Here is a 20,824-nt window from a genome sequence, read left to right as displayed (position 1 = left end):
AGAATAGTCCACCAGACGGCCAAGCAGTTAAGTCCCTAAAAACTGGTAGTTAGGTCCGAGGTTCGAATCCGGCCAACGGGCAAAGTGTTAATAAGAGGCAGTTTGCCTTAGAAAGCCCTTCACGAAAGCATCCCTCCCTTCCGTCTTAGGGCGGAACACGTCAATAATAATGCTGATTTTGTGTTTTTAAATAGTTTGTGACATTGCAATTTAATTGAATTGTACGTGCTTTAAGTGTGAAAAACATCATGTTTAATAAATAAATACACAAATATAATATTTTTTTTATAAAATAAAAGTTTTATAAAAAATTATTTTTTATAAAATAAAAGGTAATACACAAAACGTTAAAAAGACGCCGTTTAGGGCGTGATATGAAATCTGAAAGCTTTCAGATATTCTTTTCCTTTTTGAATTTATTATTTTTGTAATCAAATTTTTATTTATTTCATCTATTTTTTCATATATTGGCTTACTTCTACTTTTCAATCCGAATGGACAGAGTCCAAACACATTTAATAATATGTGTTTGGACTCGGTCCACTCAGATTGAACATTTTTATTAGATTTTTAAGCTTTTTTTTTTTTTTGCATATTTACGTGTGTGTGATTAATGGCAAAGCCTCGTGGGCTATCTGCCTAAGAGGAGGGATGCCTTCGTGGAGGACTTTCTAAGGGAAACTGGCTCGTATACACGTTACACATGGGGAAAACCATGAAAACGACCATGCAGCCAGCCCGTTCGCGGGATTCGAACCTCGGACCGAACTACCAGTGTTCAGCGACTTTACCGCTCGGCCGCTGGTGGGCCTGCATGTTTATGATTTATGCTATTATTTTTTAACTAGCCTGGATGTTTTCAAAATTTGCGTACAGTTTTGTTTTTCAAATTTTGGATTAAAAAATTTGCATATGATTTTCTGTTTTCGAGTGTTGGATTAATTATTTTTGCAAGTTTTGTTTTTGGACTGGATCTGCTTAAAATAATTCCTTTTAGTTTTTAAATTTGTCTACTACTTTTTCCTCTTTTTGAATTCGTCTATGTTTTTGTATTTGTTTTATGTCTATGCTTTGCCTATGCAAAATTTTGCACTTCTTACCTCGGCCTGTAGGGGTTGGTCTAAAATAGACACAGATTACATTGATTGTATTTCTAAATTTTATTTATTCTTAAATTTTAATTTGTGTCTTTGTCGGTTTAGAAACATCTCATTTTTGGTTTCGGCATATATCCCCCCCTATTTTCTGCAGTTTGCCATTATGCTTCTGTTTATTTGGTTTATGCATGCGGTTTATTTCTAACTGAATATGTGTTAGTGTTGAATGTTAAACGTATTTTTTATTTTATTTTTTCATTATATGTATACAGGTATAGACAGTATACACATGCATATGATGTTATACAGGTATAGACAGTATACACATGCATATGATGTTATACAGGTATAGACAGTATACACATGCATATGATGTTATACAGGTATAGACAGTATACACATGCATATGATGTTATACAGGTATAGACAGTATACACATGCATATGATGTTATACACGTATAGACAGTATACACATGCATATGATGTTATACAGGTATAGACAGTATACACATGCATATGATGTTATACAGGTATAGACAGTATACACACGCATATGATGTTGTGGTTTTCGTGGAAGGATGAAACCAGTTCACTCTTTTGTCATGGCCGAGAAGAAACTCACAACTCAGCTTGGTGCTTTAAACACAATTTTTATTTTGCCCCATGTGTAAAACTTTTCAGATTTATTTTGCACGCGAACAATTATTCAGAAATGCATTTTTACTTAAAACTGGTATAACACTAGGGATGCTAAAGGCTTCCCATAATTCTATATACGCAGTTCACATTTCAGATAATAAAGAAAGAAGGCGAAGCTTACTCCAGCAACAGGCGAGAAAAAGCAATGCGTACAAGCTTCGGTGGTGTTTGTAGCCGGAAAGTCTTTGCGTTAATCCTGAGCAGCGATTGGGCTAAAGATTTCGCAGAAAAACTGCAGGGAAAGCGTGACGTAAGATGCGGCAGAGTGACGCAAAATGGTGTAAAGCGAAACTTTGAAGCGGGAATGTGTTTAACTAAAATTTAGGAACTTGAAAGTCTGTTGCCAGTTGATTCCAATAAAGTTTAAAAGTTTTATTTCAGGAGCAGGAATTTTTGATGGCATAGAAGTGCTGATCCATAATGACTAGGAAATTGGAGGCGAAGGCAGATTAAATCTTCAATTTTATTTTCAGCATTATGCTACGGGTACACACAAGTCGGCACATTATATGTGCATGTTCCAAAAGGCTTACCTTTTTGATAACTTTGTAGCAAGAAAGCAGCAGTAGAGATACAGCAGTCCAGCTAGGCCAAAGCGTGGAAAGCAAGTGCGTGATGTTCAGGATGAAATCTCAAGTCAAGCTGAGTTAGTTTTGGTTCTCAAAGCATTTTGATTGGACAGTTAATATTGCTCTAAAATAACTATTGGCTGGTTGAGTTTTAGTTCCATTTATTACATCATCATAATTACGTAAGAATCATATGACATAGAATAGTCTCGAAATGACGTAGTGCAAATAGATGTTGCTATTTTTAGAATAGAGAAGGAAAATTAATTTACGCTGCTAATGTAATCTTTTACATATTCTTTATTTTTCTTACGCATTGAAATTAATTTATTTAGTAAAGAGTGATTATATTATTCGATTAGATCGATTAGATTCGATCTTTATTCGATTAGAAGGCACCTATGCCTTCTAATCGAATAAAGATGTGCAATTAACGGTTAAATTCTTCTGTACGGTCCTTGGATTGAAAAGCTTCACTCATGTGCCCGACTGCTTAAATAACACACATATATTATAAATATGTATAGATATGTGTGTATGCGTGTAAGACAAAAAGTATGCAAACCAAATTTCTAATTTTTTTTGGCAATAGTCCTTTAGATTCTCCATTTTAATTTGGGTATTTCCCCTCTCTTTCCTAAAAATGGCAACTGCTTATAATAAGTATAATAATCGCTTTAGACTAATAATAATAACCTCTTTAAACTATGTCATTTCAAAATTAATCCATGTGATGTAGTTCTTGCACAAGGCTATTGATGCTGCCTTCACTAGTAATCATTTGAATTTGGGAACCGAAACTTTTATTAATCAGTAAATGCAAACTGAACCCAAACTTAGTCTTAGTACGAAAAGTGAATATTGATATGATGAACTGAGAAAAGACTGCGGGTTGCAAATAGAAAAATGTATGCCAACCCTGAACGCTGCATCAGGATTTCTAAAAGTATACTGCTATGCTGCTTTTAAAAATTTGTATTTTTGAAATTGAATTGTGTACGGCGTAAGTGCGAAGAAAATGATGCTTAATAAATAAAGCTAAAAAGACAAAAAAAGTTTTAATAAGAGTGAGTGTAACAGCAGACTTGTAAACTGCGAGATCAGCGAGAGGGCAAAAAACCCATAACAAACCCTTTTGGGCAACCGTTAAAAATTAAAAATCTGTTTAGAGCTTTTTTCAAATGTACAAAATATGTAAAAAATAATATTCTATTAAAAAGAACTTGACAGGAAATAGTCATTCAGGGTTTGTCATACTGAGATAGCTCGGTCACCTATGACTCTGTCTCATAGGTGAGTCAAAAAGTAATGCCATTCCATTGCAAGTCTTTAATGGCAAGCATTAGACAAATGAATTTGACAGGTAGAAGCATTTGTCCTTGAATACTTTTTATTTATCACTGTTTCAAGTAAGCTACCATGTATACCACGTGAGACCGTAATACGTTGACGTGCAGCAATCGGATTTCTTTGCAAACCTGGGGATAACACGGCAACAGAGATTCAGACTAATCTGTTGCCAGTCTATGGAAACAACGCAATGGAAGTCATGCATATCGATGGCTTTAGAGATTTAGGGGGTGGTGATTGAAATCAAGAACCAGCCACGATCAGGTAAACCGTCACAACCGATGAAAACGCGTCAGTCGCTGAAGAACTCACTCAAAATGACAGATACATCACCACGGAACAGATCATGGAGCACACCAGTGTGGCAAAAGGATCTGTGTCACTGCTAATCCAGCGATTGGGATAGAGAAAAATTTATGCTTGTTGACTTACATGGCTCTTGACAGGAAAGATGATGCAAATCAGGAAGAATATATGTCATGATCTTCGGCAACGTTTCTCTTGGGCTTGCCCAGCATGCTTTCATGGAATCATAATGCTTTCATGAAGGAATAAAACCCGGCTGTTTCAATTTGACCAACGCGCATTTCTGTAATGGGAACAAAAATGGCTCCAAGGTATTAAAGCAAATGGGCGTATAATTGAGTAACCCTTTCAAACAAAAGGAGGGCCAATGCTTCTTTCTAACACAAAATTTCATTTCTCCAATGCTGTTTTCCATCTACAATGGATTTGTGCGCTATTTTTTGACTGACATTTGCACAGATTTTATTAACTATTAGCTGTTACCCGGCATGCGTTGCAATACTCTTTAAAGAAAAGAAAGTGTCTGAGTATGATCGAGCAATCGATTAGCGTTTTGGTGGCATAACTGATTTTACAGCAAAAGTAATGTTTATATGATGAATATCACAAATTCACTCACAGAAAGCAAAGAAAATGCGTATGATGATAATTCTTGCACATGCTAATTCTTGCGTGTTAATGCGTGAAAAGTTTAATACTTTACGCTTTGTTGAACAACAACACACTTTAAAATATTTTAATTTGGACAGTGGCAACACATTTCTCTTATATAGCCGAGTTTGTTTATTAAATTAGAGACAAACTAATGAAATTGTGTTTTCCCGTGTGGCAACACTTTTTTTGGTGCTACTCTGGTAGACGGTTGCACGGATTTTTGGCGATTTACGTTGGCGCAATTGTTGGCGCGATTTCTACAAACGTCAGCCATCTTGAAAAACGCTGTTTTTACGCATAGTAAAGTACCCGAAACTTAAAAAAAAAATAAATATCGTTAGAAATAATGGATTAATTTTTTTGTTGAAAATGTTGTTTTTTAAGATGGCAGGCAAGTGTAAATAAATACATTTACTATGAGTATAAAATACTAAAGTAAGGTTATTATTACTTTCATATAGCAAAGAAGAGAATAAAAACACTGCTATAAAAACATTGTGCCAACGTTTAATTAGATTAAAATATTACTGAAATTGAATATCGAAATAAAAACATCATCCAACATTTAAAAGAATTAGAATATTATTAAATTTAAATACTTTAAAATACGTTATATATAATATAATATATATATATATTATATAGAATAAATACATTTACTACGAGTATAAAATACTAAAGAATTAAGGTATTAATGAAAGAAAGGTTAAATTATTACTTTCATATAGCATAGAAATAGAATAAAAATACCACTATAAAAACATTGCGCCAACGTTTAATTGGATTAAAATATTACGTAAATTGAATATCGAATTAAAAACCATCATACCAACTTTTAAAAGAATTAAAATATTACTTAAATTAAATACTTTAAAATAAGTAAATAAGAACGTTTCGTACACTAGAGCTAAAATGACTGCAATTAGTTTATTGTCGGTAAAAAAGGAGGAATGTCTAGTAATTTTCTTACCGTTACAGCGGTTATTTTTTCCAACATGACCATAATATCATATACGGCCGTCTCCGAATCGGCTCTTCTAACGGTCTTCATCTGTGATCTACATTTTCGCACTTCATTGAAGAAACAATTAGCGACGTTTCCTCCAAAAATTTAAAATAAATTTCCTCTGACCCTTGTAAGAATTTATAAATAAATCTTTGATTAGGAAAGCCAGGCTGGCGAAAATAAGGTCTCAAAGGACAAATTTTTTGATTCCGAAACCAAAAATTCTTGGTACTTTTCAAAAACAACATTCATCTTTGAAGGAGACATTTTTGAAGGAATTCGAAGATATGAATTAAATTTTAAAATGGCGCGGTAATGCACAAATTTTCAGCAACCTATCAGGGAGCTGATTACAGCTCATTAATGCACAAATATTCTATACCTGATAGAGAGCTGATTACATCACGCCTAGAATTAAAATTATTTAAATAATCATACATAATAAAATCATTTTAAAAAAGAAATGCAAAATTAAATTGTATTTTAATATTTAACAGCCATAAATAATGTTTAAAACATTAGATTAAATTTATAGATATTAAAACCAATTACTTTTAAAGTAAGGTGACGTCACTGATTACATCATCTACAGCATAAAATTTCATAAAATATGATAAAGAATAAAACTTTTATTTCAAATAAAAATGCAAAATTAAATTGATTTTTAATATTTAGAAGCCATAAATAATATTTAAAACGCGGAATTTATGCATAATAACACGCATTATTTTTTAAATAAAATGTCAACAAAGTATCGGTTACCATAAATAACTTGTCCAGCAATGCGTTTACCATAAGTCGTATTACTCGACAAAAGAAAAATTGCCAAAAACTCGCCAAAATCCGTGCAACCGTCTACCAAAGTAGCACCCTTTTTTTTTATATATATCGCCGAGTTTTATGTTTACATTTGAAACATATATATCTTACACTTTACAGAGTGCCAAGCAAAGATTTTAAATCGCTGAGTTTTTAATCAAAAATTCGTTAAATTACCGTAAAATATGTGTATGTAAAGAATAAGGACTCCATGCGGACGTTTTGAGAAATCTTACGCAGACAGTGACCTTCCTCTTGTTTTGAAGGTCAAGTGTGGCAAGTTTCATAAATATTATAATTAAACTGTAGATTTGTATAAAAGACAAACAAAGATTCATTTAATATATATACACATAGATAACGTATTTTCTTCATTAAATTAAGAAAATGTTATAACAAATTTACACTTATATTGCTTTACTCGGACCAGAGGAGCTCTGCGGTTAGGACAAAAGGGAAAAAGATTACTTAAAATAGACTCTAAAATAAGAAGTAAATTGCTTGTTTTTTCGGTTCCGTTCGAGTGAAAGTTTTCTCACAGCTAGCTTCAAGATGTTTTCTGAAATACTTTCTTGGCAACAACAAAAAAGCGGAAGATGCGTACTTAATGATCATTCCGAAACATTTCATGGTTGAGCGAAATTGTAAGAAACAAGAATCGTAGATTTTTTTATAGCGGTTCCATGTCATAAAAAATCTTTGATAATTGAATTCATCTCATGATCTAACTCCTAACGGCTGGCTATTAAAGTACAACGACCCTGGAAACAAAATCCAGGGATTAGGAAAACTGATGAGCATATTTTGAAATAGTTAAGTCCATTATAGGAATTTCTAAAACTGCGTTTAACTTAGCATGTATTTATGTGGAAACAAGGATATACTGTATGCAGTAATGACAGATTTTGAAGAAAGTAAGAGTTCGAGAAACGGTTCACAAGGATGACAGAAACTTCTTGTAGAAACTTTTGCCTTGAGGTATGAAACTGAAATATAAATTCATCGCCGCCCCCTCCCCCGGTGAGTGCCAAGTGCCTTTGTGAAAGGTTGTGTTTCATCGATGTCATAAAATATAGTTATTTGCAAATTAAAATGAAATTCATTTTAATAAATTTCTATTTATTTATCATATTTAATGTAAGTAATATCTGCGCTATTTCAAGACATTTTAGTCTAGTTTATATAATCTGTTAATCATTAACTTTTTTCAGCCCGAAGGGCTATTAGTCTCAAAATGGCGTTGTGCGTCGTTTCACTTTGTTCGTTGGTTCACTTTTCAAACTGTTGCCACCAAATACTATCTCCATGTATTATATTTAGAGAAACTAAATAATGAAGATCTGCATGAATGTTTCTCGCATTGTGAAAAAACAACGGTACCTAGAGTCATCAGATTTTGAATAACGTAGTCCTCCAACCGAACATTGCCACTTGGAAGCTCGAATTTTGAATTTCGAATTTGTATTATTATCTATTTACAATTTTGTAAAACTTTAACGAATTTTTGATTAAAAAAATTAACGATTTGAAAGCCAGCAATGGCAACACTGCACGAAAAAAACATTATCTCCAGCAGACGAGACTGTGTATCAGAAATTCTAAAGATATGCTCCTCTTAAATTATTTTGTGATAGTGATGTTGAATTGAATTTTATTCTTCGCACTTAACGATATAAACTAAATAAACACAAAACATTAAAAAAAAAACGCCCTTTTGAGCGTAATATAAAATCTAAAAACTTTCTTTTGGGGGGGGGGCTGTCCTTTTAATTTTTAGCTGATATAAAGTTCTTTTACTTCAGGTCTTTTATGCTTGAGTTATCCACAACATAATTTCCTCTTAATAACATTTATTGACATTGGAATTTTTTATATAGTATTGTTTATATAATTCATAAATTAAATCTTGCAAAAGTGTAAATTGGATTTTAATCAACAAATTAATTAAAAGATTTAATTTATGATGAAATTTTATTTCCTGAAATTAATGCTTTTGATTATATGTATGAACTGTAAATAAACTTAATTGTTACTTAAAATAGATTTATTTTATTTACAAACTTCAGTTAAAAATTATTAAAATTTTTTATATAAAAAATTCACATTTTCCTTAAATTTTCATTCCCCTCCCCCTCTAGGTCATAGATCATTTTAAAATTTAGGTTAAAATATTTTACTCAAAAATGAAAATTTAATTCCTTCATTTTAATCACAAAAGAAATTTTGTTGATTTCATAATGCTTTTAAGTGCTCAAAAGCCTCTATAAGATCTTTTATAGAAACGAAAGCAAAAGAATTTGTTCAGAATTATGGTTCAGTTTTCCATAAACTCTGTCTGAAATTTACAGTAGAATTCTATTAATTAATTCTGTATACAGTATGTAAGATGCTATATACGCGAAACCTTTGAAAACTGTATAAATATTGTGTAGAATTTCTGCACAAAATCAGTACATTTTCACATAATTTGAAGTAATCGCTATACAAAATTCTATAAAAGCTAAATCTAAAATTCTATATAATTGTACAGTAGATCTCTGACCTAATTAACAGAAAATTCGACCATAATCCTAAAGAATTTTAAACAAGGATTCTTTTATTAGAATAAGACTATAAGACTTTTTCGTAAGGGTTAGAATTATTAATCCTAGTGCAAGACAAATCCAATAGTTTTCTGTTCTCGAAATTTTCTTCGCTAAATTAAAAAATCTGATGTGTACACCACATGACTTCCTTGTACGGAATATTAAATTATACGCATTTTTTCTTGCATTTTATTTAAACTTGTTCGATTGAATTAAACCTACTTCGCCGACAGCGCATAAACCACAATAGAATAAATGCATTCTTTAAAATTCACTTTGTTTACCATAGCGACACTCTGGCGCTAGGTTTACTTAACAGTATTATATTTCGTTCATATTATAACTCTGAATGCACAAAATTTATATCATTTAAAGAATTATCTAATCGTTGCCACATGTTCTATTCAAATACTATAATAAAGATAGAACTATAAAAGAAATAAGCAAACAAAACAAAAAAAAGAAACAATTTTTCACAGACGAGTATTTCTCATTCAGTTCTCACTTCGCGACAAGGGAAAAGTACATAAAAACTCAACATATCTGTATTAGAAATTACGAAGTAAATCTTAAACGCTTATTTCCTCGAAAAAATTCAAGAAAGGATTAAGCATGGTTTAATTGGCAATAATAAATGAATGCGTTATCTTTGTTGTTGCGAAGCTAAGTTTTTCTAGATTGGCAACAAATCCACTAGTCTCCTGTTTCAAATGTAAACATCAATGGCCGCCATTAAAATAGGCTTAATGGCACTTAAACAATTTTAAAACTGTTGATAATTCTAAAAATATTGCATACAGATTTACTAAAGGCATAAAACCCTTAACCGGATGATAAAAACAACATAATTCAATCATTTTTAAAGCAAAAATTGTACAATTTACAAACATATAAGAGTAAAGAAACTGAGATGACTGAGCCGGGTAACAGAGTGGATATATATATATATATAAATATATTTATATACGTTTGGTGCGGCCGATTGCAACCAAAATGCGAGGTGCACATCTACATGTTACAGCAGTCCTATATACAAAATTTCAACGTTCTGAGACAACTGGTTTTTGAGTTATGCGAGATACGTACGTACATACGTTCGTACAGACGCCACGAAAAATTCTCTTCAGAATTTATTTTAAAGCAGTTTTATAATTTTTTTTTGAAGGAAAAGAGTTTTTTATTCTGTGCTTACGTACAGATATCACGCAAAAACATCGTTAAATTGCATTCGATAGCGGTCAAAATGTATATTTTCGTTGAAATATGCTGCTTGAAACTTCTCGCGATTACAGTACTTCCTTTTTACTTCGTACAAGGAAATAAAAAGCATTTGCAATCAAAGTACATCTTTTCAAACTTCTTTATGCTTCCTTTCTGGACATGAACCTTTAAAAGAATTGCTTAGCAGAAAATCATATAATGATGTGTAGCCCATATTTCTGGACACGCATGTCAACTCCAAAAGAGCCATACACCATCTTTCGAAGTTATTACCGCGTTTTCCCTGTTAGAAAGTAGCTGACACGCCTCATCAGATGCAATACAAAGAACAAGCACGCAAAGGTACAGATTTCGACAACACATCGTTCCGCCAGTTGATGCGTGCATAACATGCAAACATTCTTTCATTTAACTACAACTTTCGCCGAAGGAAACTAGACAGATAATGGCACGAGGTGGGCTTTTGTTATGCTAAGCGAGATAAATTCCTTGAAATTCTACAACACACAAAATTTGACAGTTGTTGCTGAATTTATTGAACACGCACAAGTGAACCTTGAAATACCTAACTTTGTATGTAAATTGCAGTACTTTTGTTTCTCTTTAAAGAACTGGTTACGGTTAAAATTTCAGCGCATGGAGCTTTCTAATTCCTTTACAAATTCATATGCTTTTTCACCAAATGCGTGTTCACCTGCTTGTTAAAAAAGAAACGACTTAAGAACTTCAGGTAGTTTAATAATGAATAAGAGTAGCAATAAAAAATAAATTAAGATTTATTTAAGCATGAAGATGATCTACAAAACGAATGTTTAACGACTACTCCGAGAGACTACTCCGACTCTCTGTAGAGAAGTGATTTATATACTAAAAACTGCGTATTTTGTATATAAATCACTTCTCTACAGACAATAGCAAAGATATAGCTGCCGTATTCCTAAAAGGGTGGACAATGACTCCTTTGCAAGTAGTCTATATGCGACTGAAACGAAATTATGGCTTTAAATATTTGAAAGGTATTTTACCTATTCGTATAGGCTTTCCAAGGTTATGATAGGTTAATACATTAAGGCAAAGCAATTCGAAGGCTCTCTGCTTGTGGGAAGGGATAGCTTCGTGAAGGACTTTCTAAGGAAATCTACGTTACACATGGGGAAAACTACGAAAACGCCCATCCAACCAGACCATTAGCCGGGATTTGACCCTGGAACGAACTGCCACGTTCTAGCGACTCTCTGCTTGGTCACTGCCTTTCCAATCACCATCACCAAACGATTCGTTCTATATCTAGCTGATTCTAACAGTTTTACTGAGTTAGGTGAAAAGATGATTTTATAGTTTTTATGAGAACGCCAAGTATATACAGAGTTCCAAAACTCTTCCACTCCACCAATAGCTGAGAGGTTCAGATCTCTGAATACTGCTAGTTCGATCTGGGTTCCATCCCGGGCAAACGGGCTGGATAAATGATTGGTTCTTCCCTTTTATAAACTTAATACAAGCCAGTGTCCTTAAGAATGTTTGCTATGAAGGCAACTCTCTCTGTAGACAGACAGCCTTTGCGTGTTTTGCTGTATTTGAGTAACCTATAGCATGACGAAAACCCTACTGAAGAAATATTACTTTACTGCGCTTATATGTATAATAAGCTTTAACTTCACTCAGACCTTTTGAATCCCATGATTTCAACTTTTCTTGAATGTTAGACAATTTCCGGCCCAAAATCCAATAGATGACCAAGAGAAATCGCGACTCCCTGAGAGTTCCTGGGACTAGACATTCAAAAGGAAAAAAGAATGTAAATTTGAATGATGATGAACGAGTTTTCAAAACTTTTCGGAGTAGTTTTCATTAAACTGCATTTTGCTTGTGTTTTTAATAGATTCTCTTTAGCTTTTGCAAATAAGAAAACATCCTCAAATTTAACTATTTCTGAGCGTTTTTAGACCGAAAGGGTAGTTAGTATATTGGTTTCGAAATGGCATTTTGCTTCGAAACACTTTAAATACGTTATATCACTTTTCAAATTGTTGCCACCAAATATTATCGCTTTCTAATATATTTAAAGAAATTAAATAATGAAGAATCTGTATGAATGTACAGTGGTGGCCAAAATTCTGGACACTTTTGGAAATTTTTATGTTTTTGAACTTTGTATGCTTATAGAAAACGTTACGTTTCACAAAATGCAAACTTGTATATATCATTTTAAAGAGAATTTATTACTGAATTCAATACAAAACACAAAATTCAATTATTTGCAATACAAAAAAAGTTAAACGATAATAGTTATCGATATACATTAGATAGTGATGATTGCAGTGAGTTATCAATACTTAGTAGAGTATCCTTTATTTTTGATTACAGCTTCACATCGACGTTTCATTGAGCTGACAAGAGTTTTAAGCTCTTCTTTCCTTATTACATGATGCCAGGAAACAATTACAGCCTCAACTAGTTCCCTTTTATTTGATGGGCGCCTCATTTGGACAAGAGTTTTCAAACGGTGCCACAAATTTTCGATAGGATTGAGGTCAGGACTGTTTCCTGGCCATGACAACAATTTAATGCTCTTTGTACGAAACCACTCTTTCGATATTTTGGCCGTGTGGCAAGTAGCAGAATCCTGCTGAAAAATAAACGAAGTATTGTTGGGAAAGAGATCTGTGATGGAAGGTAGAAGTTTTGGTTCTAGAATAGTGTCAATGTATTTTCTGGCATTCACTGTTCCATCGATGACATGAAAGCGACCCATACCATTTGCTGACACGCATGACCAAATTATAACACTAACTGAGTTCTTCACAGTTGCTTGAATGCAGTCAGGATGTAGCACTTCTCCTATTCTACGTCTTACATATTTTCGCCCATCACTACCGAATAACGATATCTTAGTTTCATCACTCCATATAACTTGTGACCACTGAATCATCTGTCCAATTAATGTGTTCCTTTTCCCACTGCAGTCTTTTTTTTTTTTTTTTTTTTTTCGTTGCTGAAAATTAAGATAAGGCTTTTTTCGTGGAATTCTACCTCTCAGTCCAACATCTGTTAATCTTCTCCTGATTGTTCTTGAACTGACAGAAACACCAGCATCATTCGGATCACTTCTGATGGCCGCTGATGACATTTTTCTATCTTGGAGACACAGTCTTTTTATTCTTCTGTCATCAATAGATGTGGTTCACCTTTTTCGGCCGTTTCCTTCTTTGTTTTTTATTGAATTTGTCTCCTGATATCGTAAACAAAACTTTCGGACTCCAGATGTAGTCACTGAACCACCCACCTGTCTCGCAATTTCAGCATAGGAAAGACCACTTTCTCGTAACACAATAAAATTACATCTCTTTCTAGGTGTCCAATCTACTCTTTTATTTGATGTTATTGCTTCTTGACTAAATATTAAAAATTTTTACAAAAATTCCTACTTGTAATTGCAGTGTACAAGAAACAGGTCCTCCTTCTGCAGAACAAAGCAAAACAATGAATTGTTTCAAGTGTAAACATGATGTCAGCTTCTACTGGCAGTTACTAACATCGGATTGGTTCTCAGAACAAGGACAGTGATTGGCCAGTAAAGCGAGACATTACAAACCACTTCATAACTGTGTTTTTTATTTATATTAAAGTACATATAACTTTTTTATATTGCAAATAATTGAAGTCACACTAGGAAGGCGCGATAAATACCTTATACTAAAGATAGGCTGTTTTTAAACAGTCTGTGATTTTGCCATTGAATCGAATTTTACGTGGAGTAACCGTCATGAACGTGATATTTAATGAATAAAGTATTTACACAAACCGTTAATAATAAAAAGACAAAAAAAAAAAAAAAAAAAATTTGTAAAGCCAACGTAGTAGTAAAACTCAAGATTGATATGATGAATTAAAAAAATAAACAGAAAAATGTATGCCAACACTTAACACTGCATCAGAAATTCTAAACATATATTGCTATGCTGCTTTTGAAATTTCTATAATTTTGCTGTTTAAATGTATATGACATAAGTGAGAAGAAATTGATGCTTATACTAAAGCTAAAAAGACAACAAAAAATTGCTTAGTAGAAGTGAGTGCAACAGCAGACTGGTAGATAGCGAGCTCAACGAGAGAGTTAAAAAAAAAAAAAAAACTTAACAAACTCTTTTGGGTGAACGTAAAAATCGGAAACCTTTCAAGATTTTTTTTTTAATTTTATTTTCATGAGAAAATTATACTTCATTTTCACTCCATTCCTTAATCAAACAAAATGATCTTTCGATGTAGACAATGCTACTCTCAAGTTACGGGAATAATTTATTTAATAGTACTCCCCAGGTACTTAGTCGCAGGCTGTAGCACAAGAATTAAGTTCCATTACAGTATGCAAATAAAAATTTTAAAATGCAAAACTGCTTTGATTACTAGTTATTCAAGCGTGTAATTACCGAATACCTTAACGTTTGTTATGGCTATCGGTGAACAAATCGCTTCTAGGTTTCAGAAAGTGGGTAATTTTGTGTAACTGCATCTTTCCCCGTAAGCCCACTCAACTTGGTGTTCCGGTCAAAGTCTCGAGAGACCGTTTCCCACGGTCACCGAGCAGCTTATTGAGATGCGACGATTTAGGTCTCCGGAGCAATCAAAAGAGCTTGAGAAGTTCTATGGCAAAGGACAGGAAGCTGGAGCAGTCATCAACATACTTGACCTGCTTCGTATTTTGCATAGTAAAGCCAAACAAGAAAACAAACACACACACACAACCCCCTCCTCCCCCCCCCCAAAATGAGCGAGCGGAAATTCGAAATTCTAAGCATGGTTTGTTTTGGTGGTGTTGCATTCTAAAATTCGAAAGCAGTCGTAATGTTTAATTCATGAGTTTTGAAAATTGATTTCCCGGACAAGAAAATGCATTGGCTATATATGCTTAACTGTCTGTTTCTCATTTCACTGTTTTCGTTCTTTGATCACAACTTTCCCAGTTCGGGTCCGAAAGTTTCATCTTAATAAGTGAGAACGAAATATCGGTTCTTGGATCGACGCCTAGGATGCAAAGTGACGCAAAAGAAGTTTTCAGAATTGAATACAAACAATAAACGCTTTATTTTCATGCTTTATCTTTAGCTGGTCTTTTCATGCAAGTATTATTTATTTAAATGTTAAATCATCGATTACTTATGTTCAATTTTTCGGCCTCTATGAAAATATTTCTCATGAACTTCTATAAAAAAGTATGTTAAACGTCTTTAAGAATCCATTAGAATTACGATCCACTTTTCTATAAACAAGGATCTTAAGCTTGTGGAGTTATTAGAATTTTTTTTTGAAGCTGCAGTACATGAAAAATGAGCAATGCCCTCACCAAGACTCGAACCTGGGCCTCTCGAATACGCGCCGAGTTTGCTAACCATTACACCACGAAAGCATGCCGGAAGGAAGGAGAAAATACCTTATATACTTTCCTTTTAAAGGGCGACTGGGAATTAGGTCACCCAATCGCCAAATCCTGGTGGTGAGCATCATCCACCATCTTCTAGTTCGGGCGCCACTGTAGTTATCAGGATTTTGGAAGTGGGAGACACGAAAAATGAGAAATGTCCTCGCCCGGACTCGAACTTGGATCCTCTCGAATACACACGAGTGTGCTAACAGTTACACCCCGAAGGCATGCAAAAAGGAGGGTGAAATATCTTACAAGCTTCAATCTTAAACTAAGAAGCTGTCAGTGCAACATCCTTTATTGCTGGGTTCTTGGACATGTGGATATAAAAGCGGACGAGGTACCTATAAAAAGGGGAGAATGAACCTCGTTGTTCAAACTGCAATGCTCTTATGTCAGTGCATCATTTTAACTTCCTTGTACGAAAGAAAGGAAGTATTATAATTGCAAAAAATTTCGCGTATCATATTTCAACGAAAATGTCCATTTTGACTGCTCTCGAATCCATTTGAACGATGTTTTTGCCTAACTTTTTACCAAAACGGATTGTAAAATGGATTTAAAAGGATTCAGAACAGATTTTCTTTGTGACGTCTGTACGTACGTATATATGTATCTCGTATAACTCAAAAACGAGTACCCTCAGAACGTTGAAATTTTGTATATGGAGCTGCTATAATATGTAGTTCTGCATCTCTCTTTTTGTATGCAATCGGCCGCACCAAAAGTAAGTATATATACATATATATATAACCACTCTGTTACCTTGCTCGGTGAGCTCAGGATTTTTATTTTTATATGTCAGTAAATTGCATATTTTTTAACTTTCAAAGTTATTGAATTATGCTCTTCTTATGTTCCGGTAAAAGAATTTATGCCTTTAGTTAATCTGCATGCAATAGTTGTAGAATTAGAAACAATTTAAAAGTGTATGTGGTTCTAAGCCTAACGAAGCCACCATTTGTTTGCATTTGAAACTCTTAGTAAAACAGTGAATTAAGTCAGTCGGTGCACCAGTGTCTTTTTCCACAGTGGGACCAGAAGTTTACTTTTAATTTTGTGCACCGGAAATTTTGTCTTACTGCACGTTGGCGGAATTGCTTTATTTTTGCTTAGGAACTCTTAATTTTAAGTATTTTATTTTGTGTTTTATGCTTTTCAGTTATTTTACAATTTTTAATGAAGCCTCGAAGTAACAATTGAATTGACTGAATGAAAGGTACCTCTCAGGCAAAATTTGAGAAAGCAAGTTTAAATGAAATGCAGCAAACAAAAAAAAAAAAAAAAAAAAAAAAAGTATAATTTAATAGGCCGTTCAAGGATGTCATGTGGTGTCCAAATCAGATTTTTTAATAGAATGTCCATACTTTAAAAGTCTTCGCCTGAAACATTTTAACGAATGTGACGTGCCCGTTGAGCGTATAATCGGGAAAGAGGTCAATACCAATTTATGTACGTACCTGACAAAGACAGTGCTTTATTTAATTTTGATTTTTTGTTTAAATTGTTTCTTTATTCTTGTTTCACATCTGACATCATCTGAGTTTTATTTATATCTAATTTTAATATCTATGTTTTTATTATCTCATTTGATTTTAATTCTACTGTAGTCGTAAACTAGTATTCGGAAAGATTTCACATCTGCCTGGAGAATATAACCTTTCAAGTATTGCGGGGAAAAAAATGAAACCTACTACCACTTCTATAAACATCCTCCACAGAGTTTTATAAAATTACAAATATAGCTTCTGTAGAGTTATGTAAACACATTCTTTAGAGATAGTGTAGATATTGTATAGGGATTCATGCAAAGGTTCTATAAATATCTACACAGTTTCCAAAGGCCGCATGTATGGGAACTTATAAAACGTGCATAAAAGCAACTAACAGAATTCTATTTAAAACATAAGATCCAATTTGAAGAAAACTGGGCCATAATTTTGAAGAATTCTAAACAACTTTCATTGCTTCAAGTTTCAATAAGAGATCATATAAAAGTTTTCGAGTGCTTAAAAGCATAATAACCCCCCCCAAACAAAATTTTGAAGGGAATTAAAAAGAATGAATTAAATTTTTATTTTTAGATAGAATTTTTTAAACCTAAATTTTGAAATATTCTATGATATGAAGGGAGGGGAGAGGTAAGAGCTTTCGAAACGGATGGAACTTTTATCCTAATAAAAAATGTCAGTATAGTTTCGATTAAAAAAAGAACATTTAAGCAAAAATAAATACATTTTAAATAATAGTAAAGTTTACGAAAATTAAGAAACTATTTTTCTCATCCCGAGAGTACATATACAATAGTTAAAAGTAATTTCATTTATTAGAGTTTTATCAAATTTCACATCAAGATTGGTACAATTCTAGAAATCGATTACGATGAAAATTAATTGGCACTGCACGATACTTTTAGTACATTGTACACTCCTTCTAACCCCCCTTTTTTTTACCTTTTTAGATTTATTATTAAGCATCATTTTCTTGGCACTTACACTTCGCACAACAACAAAATCACAAAATATTTAAAAAAGATATATTTTTAGAATTTCCGATATACAGTCTCTTGCGTAGGAGATAAAAATGCTTTATTTAGTACAGTAATGCGTTTGCTCGCTTTCATATCGTTGAGTTTGATAACAAAAAATTGATTTAAGTTTTAAAAAATATGAAATGAATAATAAAAACATTTCCATATTCAAAATTCCGGCTCGGCTTTTAGGTGCCCATATTCGGATGGACGACTAGGTTACTCAAAATTTAATGGCTTTAATTACCGTCGAGCAGTGCGAGCAGCATACATACATACATGCAAATTCTTCATTATTTAATTTCTTTAAGAATAATATAGAGCTATAATATTTGGTGGGAACAATTTGAAAACAGATTCAGACTTTTATAGTGATTCCATTTCGAGACTAATAACCCCTTTTGGGCTCACAAAATTTCACTTGGAATCATCAATTATGGGCACTGATTATCAACTGGTATATTTCTGAGCGTTCAGAGGCCAGAGTTTAAGAATTTCTGCTATAGATTCGATTAATTGCAAACATCAGATTATAGTAGTCATCTTAACAAGCGATGAACACATAAGATACTGTTTAAAAATGGCTGAAATCGAAACAACAAGATCTACTTTAATGAGAATAAACTTCATATACTACCTCACCGTTCTGCTCGGCAGTACGAAACCAGATTACGCATGATATCACCCAATGAAATATTCGCTTGAATGACCAAACAGAAGTTAATACGAAACTTAAATATATTCCTCTGTCTCGAGATAACATTTGTCGGTTGCAGAAGAGACAGACCAACCAAAAGTGCCCTATTTTTTATCTTGCCTGGTCTTTACGCTTCGAAGGTGGAACGAGATGACACGTAAATTTCATCCTTACCATTTCCCGGATGCATACAAATTGATAAGAATCTCCCTGCCAATTGATATTTCATTTTTTTAAGACAGCTAATCATTATTACTATTTCGAGAATTGTGGCGCGTGGGATAAGAGTTTAAGAGGACAAAATAGATAAGTATGTGTCGCATGTGAAGTATTTAAAACCCTTTATCGTTCGCAATGTATCTGATGGATACTCTCTGTTTATATCTATTTATTGTGCCGAACGAAAAGAGAGGTCAAATTTCGGGAATGCCTTCACGAAAATGTCTTACACAGGTTGATAATGCTCTATAGAAGTTTCTATAGTAATCCTTAAATCCTTCTCTGTAAAATTCTACGGAAGTTTTATGAAGCTTTGACAAAACAGAATTATACAGAATTTCCTATAGAAATTCATAGGAAATCCTCAAGTGAATAGCTTCTCCATAAAATTCTATAGAAATTTCATGAAGATTTGACAAAACAGAATTTGATAGTAATTCCTACAGAGCTTTATAGGTAACCCTCAACTAAAATGCTTCCCTATACATTTCTATAGAAATTTTACGTTGACAAAACAGAATTCTGTAGAAATTCGTACAGAACTTTATAGTAATCTTCAAGTGAAATGAAGCTTTGACAAAAGAAGTATACAGAAATTCCTACAGAATTACATATGCAATCCTCAACTGAAAGCTTCTCCATTAAATTCTATAGAAATTTTATAAAAATTAAGAAGACAGAATTTTAGAGAAATTCCTATAGAACTTTAACCATCGAATGAAATGCTTTTCTATAAATTTCTATAGAAATTTTACAAATCTGTGATAAAACAGAATGCTATACAAATTTCTATGGATTTCTGTGTGTGTGTGTGTGATTATGGCAAAGCCTCGAAAGCTATCTGCCTAAGGGGAGGGATGCCTTCGTGGAGGACTTTCTAAGGGAAACTGGCTCGTATACACGTTACACATAGGGAAAACCACGAAAACGCCCATGCAGGCAGCCCGTTCGCGGGATTCGAACCTCGGACCGAACTATCAGTGTTCAGCGACTTTACCGCTCTGCCGCTGGTCGGCTCCAAATTTCTATAGAACTTTGTGGGTAATCCTCAATTGAAATGCTTCTCTATAAATTTCTATAGAAATTTTGCAAAGCTCTAACAAAATATTATTCTAAGCTTTGACAAAACAGAATTCTACAGCAATTTCTATAGAACTTTATAGGTAATCCTCAGTTGAAATGCTTCTGAATAAATTTCTATAGAAATGTTATAAAGCTTTGACAAGACAGAACTCTATAGAAATTCTTATAGAACTTTATGGGTAATCTTTAATTGATATGCTTCTCTTTAGATTTCTGTAGAAATTTCACAAAATTTTGACAAAACTAAATTGTTAGCTTTGCCAAATGGAATTCTAAGCCTTGACAAAGCAGAATTCTACAGAAATTCTTACAGAATTTTTATTGGTAATGCTCAATCCTTCTCTATAAAGAAATCCTTCTCTATAAAGTTCTATAGAAATTTTATAAAGCTTTGGCAGAATTCTACAGAAATTCCCAGATAACTTCATGGCTAATTCTCAATTCAAATGCTTCTCTATAAATTTCTATAGAAATTTTACAAAGCTTTAATAAAATAGAATTCTATAGAAATTCTTACAGATCTTTATAGGTAATCCTCAACTGAAATGCTTCCCTACAAAATTCTT

The 20,824-nt window shown here is 33.1% G+C and overlaps 1 protein-coding gene across 5 annotated transcripts in view; it reads right to left on the bottom strand.

Moving 5' to 3' along the window:
* Window positions 1-20,824, bottom strand: part of LOC118192048 (calpain-9-like) — a 390,870-nt gene that overhangs the window by 120,754 nt on the left and 249,292 nt on the right. The window contains exon 1 of one of the 5 annotated variants that reach the window (XM_085816137.1): window positions 18,897-19,015. The exons of 3 other annotated variants lie outside the window; for them this stretch is intronic. The gene's annotated coding sequence lies outside the window, so the exon portion shown is untranslated. Of the gene's footprint in view, window positions 1-18,896; window positions 19,016-20,824 lie in introns of those variants that run through there. One more of the 5 variants, XM_085816139.1, reaches the window with a different exon arrangement.

This window comes from Stegodyphus dumicola, chromosome 4 (assembly GCF_044657685.1).
Source record: "Stegodyphus dumicola isolate Sdum_Otavi_A_Nest chromosome 4, ASM4465768v1".
NCBI lineage: Eukaryota > Metazoa > Arthropoda > Arachnida > Araneae > Eresidae > Stegodyphus > Stegodyphus dumicola.
This window is presented reverse-complemented; position numbering and strand designations above follow the sequence as displayed.